The following is a 5000-nucleotide window of genomic DNA, read 5'->3' as shown; positions in this document are numbered from 1 at the left end:
GTTTATTGTTTCATGATTTTAAATTCCCAAGTTTTTATATATTTTTCTTTTATGTGTTTTCATTTATAGTCTTTTAATTTTCACGTCATGTTAAGTTTTTAAAATTCCAAGTTTTTATATATTATGTTTTCATATTGTTTTTAAATTTCCAATTTTTTATATAGATGTTTCTTTTATGTTTTCATTTATAGTTTTTAAAAAATTTTCACGTCATGTTAAGTTTTTTAAAATTCCATGTTTTTATATATTATATTTCATGTTGTTTTTAAATTTCCATATATATATATATATATATATATACATACATATATATATATATATATATATATATATAATTTCTTTCATACGTTTTCATTTATAGTTTTTAAAAATTTTTCAAGCCACGTTAAGTTTTTAAAATTCCACCTTTTTCTATTTATTTCTTTCATGTGTTGTCATTTAAAGTTTTTTTTTCACGTCCTTTTTTGTTAGTCTTATCTTTTGAATTGTTTATTTTTTTTATGCATTTTTATGAACTTGCGGTTTTTTTTCCATTTACTTTTTCCTCTTTTATGTCTCATACACGGATGGATGGATCATGAATAGTCATACACGATTTGTTGAACAGAAACAGAATGTATATAACCTCTCCTGCTATTATTCTAACGTTTATTTTATATATCTTCACAAATACTGAAAATTGCACGTATTGAAATGAATTGCATTTGATATAGGAATCTATAGTTTTATAGTTTATATAGGAGATATTTATTTTAATGTTTTTACTGTTCTTAAAATGTTTTATTTACCCTTTTTTTCCTTTCCTCAGTCGGCTATTTTTCCTGTTGGAGCCCCTGGGCTTATAGTATCCTGCTTTTTTCAACTAGGGTTGTAGCTTAGCAAGTAATAATATAATATAATAATAATAATAATAATAATATTAATAATAATATTAATAATAACAACAACAACAACAAAAACAACAACAAAAAATAATAATAATAATAACAATAATAATAATAATAATAATAATAATAATAATAATAATATATCACCCACTGTTGGGGTCTGTGAGGCCAATCAGCGTTCACAGGCAATGAGGAGAAAATACTGCAGGTAGTTTATGAAATAATTATAAAGGAGTTGAACAGCAAAATGGAAGAAAGGAAGCAGGAGTACTGAAAGAGAGAGAGAGAGAGAGAGGAGAGAGAGAGAGAGAGAGAGAGAGAGAAATTATCGTACCTTCGCCCCCTTGAAAAAAAATAAAAAATGGAAAAAAAGCAAATGCCTGCATGTAAGGAGTGACTTTCATATTTATGTGCTAGTATTAAAGCAGGTAGACAGGGCCCATGTTTCTACTGTCGCATAGCAAAGGAATGCTATTACATGTAAGGTGGGAATCATATATATATATATATATATATATTCGGTCACGCTAAGCTTTCCATGTCCCTCGGTTAGGACAGAGGGAGTAGTCATACCCTAGAGAGACTGGTGTGTGTGTATTTGCACATCTATTTAAATATTTATCTGTCATTTTTGACGGGTCGCGTACACTAATATATATATATATATGTGTGTGTGTGTGTGTGTGTGTGTGTTTGTTCGGAGAGAGAGAGAGAGAGAGAGAGAGAGAGAGAGAGAGAGAGAGAGAGAGAAGGAAGGTCTCTTTTCGTGTCTGCCTAATCGGCTTCCTCTACAGCCTGGCCTTGAGATTGATTCATAGTCTCTTTTTTTTTTATATGCCCTCCTTGGTCGATGCCGTGTTTAGTTGTACGTGTGTACGTGCGTGCACGCGCATGCGCACAGGTGCCTTTTTTATATCCTGGCAAAAAGAGAGAGAGAGAGAGAGAGAGAGGGAGAGAGAGAGATGTTCTAAGTAGGTACCAAGTCTTAATTACACTTCATATATTTCACTGTCGTATCTTGGTAGTAGTACATAGTAATTGTTTTAGTAGTTGAAGGAATACTATTCCTTGTGTGTGTGTGTGCGTGTGTGTGATGATAGATAAGGGTAGATAGGTTAATCTGCTCTAACCACTTAATAGCTTTAGTTGATTTTACTAGTTTAAATTTATGACAAATTTCTGTATCATTGATTTCTTGTAAGCTGGAAAAAAATATTGCGGGTATAATTATAATCCATAGCTTATGTTTCCCTTATCTTATTACGGGTTATTTCCCCTATTTATTAGGGTGTCTCTCCTCCCTATTTCATCGTGGGTAGCTCTTTTCTCTGATTTCATTAAGGGGCATATCTCTTCCCTATTCCATCATGGGGTACCTCCCATCCATGCCTTATCATGGGTAGCTGCATAACCTTTTTCATCATGGAGAGCTCCCTCCCCTATTTCATCATGAGTAGCTCTCTTCCCTATTTCACCTTTTAGTAGCTGACCACCCTATTTCATCATATAGTAGTTCTCTTCCCTAATTCATTATTTAGTAGCTATCTAACTCGTTTCACCTTGGGAGCTGTCTTCCCTATTACATCGCTTAGTAGCTATTTTCCCTATTTGACCCTAGGGAGCTATCTTCCCTATTCATCATTTAGTAGCTAATTTCCCTATTTCACCCTGGGGAGCTATCTTCCCTATTTTATCATTAAGTAGCTCTCTTCACTATTCCATCAAGAGCAACTATCTCCCCTATTTCATCAATCGAAGCTATCTTCCCTATTCCATCATTTAGTAGCTCTGTTCCCTATTCTATCATATAATAGATATCTTCCCTATTTCGTCATTTAGTAGCTATCTTTCCTTTTTCACCCTGGGAGCTATCTTCCCTATTTCGTCATTTAATAGCTATCTTGCTTATTTAGCTAATTTACCTATTTCACCCTGGGAGCTATCTTCCCTATTGCGTCATTTAGTAGCTCTTTATTCCATCATGAACTACTATCTCCCCTATACCATCAATCGAAGCTATCTTCCCTATTTCAACATTTAGTAGCTCTCTCCCCTATTCCATCATTTCGTAGCTAATTACCCTATTTCACTCTGGGAGCTATCTTCCCTATTTCGTCATTCAGTAGCTCTTTATGCCATCATGAACTACTATCTCCCCTATTCCATCAATCGAAGCTATCTTCCCTATTTCATCATTTAGTAGCTCCCTTATTCCATCATTTAGCAGCCACCTTCCCCTATTCCATCAATGAAAGCTTATCAGCCCCAACGTGAACCATGAAAGACCTTCACCAATACATCATATCCACCACCACCAGCGAATGCCGTCCAGTTGGTCTTTATTTATGACTGCAATTTGGGGGTGTCCATGTTTTATTTATTTATCACACCCATCAACTACGCCGTAATTAACATGATATATTTATCAGGTCTCGTCCGAAGAGCGCCAAAAACCCGAATTAAGAGACCCAGGTGATGTGCTCCGCGCTAGGAAAGAAGGGGCCGGCTTGAATTATGACACGTAGTGAAGGGAAGAATTTTTTTTTTTTTTCTTTTTACCGAATCTCGTTATATTTTATTTAATGAGAAGACAGGTTGTTATGTCGGTGGTGATGGTGTTCGCTTGAATGATGGTGTTGATAATCCATAGGGTGTTTTTTTTTTTTTTTTTTTTTTTTTTTTTTTTTTGTTTCGCTCTGCGTTTGTTAATGAAGTAGGATTTTTTCTTTAATTGTTTAGTTGAATTATGTGGTGTCGTGGTTATTTTTTTTTTTTCGCTGAGACTAATAATGGAGACTTGTAATAAATTGTTCTAATATACTTTATTATATATATATATATATATATATATATACACACATATATATATATCTATAATTTATATATATATATATATGTGTATATATGCATATATATATATATATATATACACTACACACACACACACACACACACACATATATATATATATATATATATATAACATAAATGGAAGAAGTGTAGTGTTTAAAATCAATTGTGAATAGAATCGCTTCAACTTCTACATACCTGTATAACCAATTTTTAAAAAAGAAAAAAAAAAAATCCATAAAATATATTAACCAACATACTATACATATATTTACAAAACGCACATACCACAAAAGTGAGCATAAAAATATCACTCCAATCAAACAACTACAATATATTTCCAAGGAAATCTATCTATCTATATACCAAGGCACTTCCCCCAATTTTGGGGGGTAGCCGACACCAACAATGAAACAAAACAAAAAGGGGACCTCTACTCTCTATGTTCCTTCAGCCTAATCAGGGACCCAACCGAGTTCAGCTGGTACTGCTAGGGTGCCACAGCCCAACCTCCCACATTTCCACCACAGATGAAGCTTCATAATGCTGACTCCCCTACTGCTGCTACCTCCGCGGTCATCTAAGGCCCCGGAGGAAGCAGCAGGGCCTACTAAGGAAATATTCAAGCGAAATCAAACGAAACACTTGATGGAAGATTCTGTTTATAAACTTTGTCAGTTGAATAATGTTTGTTTTTCCTCCCCTTCGAACTACAACTGCGAAGAACTGCATTCCATTTTTTTGTTTTATTAGAACATGTTTACGTTAGTTACCCGAATCTCTCTCTTTTTTTTCCCACCCACGTATGCTAGGTCTCTCTCTCTCTCTCTCTCTCTCTCTCTCTCTCTCTCATACACTTACTGAATTTATATCTTTTTTCTTCCCACGCTATTTCATACACGCACTAAATCTGGATATATCCTATATATATATATATATATATACACACATATATATATATATATGTATATATACATATATATATATATATATATTATATTATATATATATATATATTTATATATTATTTTATACATACACACGCGGATACATACTGAATCTCTCCTCTCTCTCTCTCTCTCTCTCTCTCTCTCTCTCGAAAGAATCGGCTATCTGCAAGCACTTGCAAAAAAAGAAAATACTTTCTCATTCCGAATTTCATGAGAAAGGCTTTGAAAAATCCCGAATCCACATTCAGTTGATAACTGGCCTGCAAGGGGCAGGTCTCTCATTGAAGCTTTGCCTATTTTCAATCTTTAAATT

At 33.7% G+C, this 5000-nt stretch overlaps 1 pseudogene; it reads right to left on the bottom strand.

Annotated features, from left to right (window-relative positions):
* LOC137651056 (irregular chiasm C-roughest protein-like) overlaps positions 1 to 5000 on the bottom strand; it is a 99205-nt pseudogene that overhangs the window by 92848 nt on the left and 1357 nt on the right.

This window comes from Palaemon carinicauda, chromosome 12 (genome assembly GCF_036898095.1).
Source record: "Palaemon carinicauda isolate YSFRI2023 chromosome 12, ASM3689809v2, whole genome shotgun sequence".
NCBI classification, from domain to species: Eukaryota; Metazoa; Arthropoda; class Malacostraca; order Decapoda; family Palaemonidae; genus Palaemon; species Palaemon carinicauda.
Note: the sequence above shows the minus strand (reverse complement) of the source record. Positions and strands in the feature narration are given on the sequence as shown.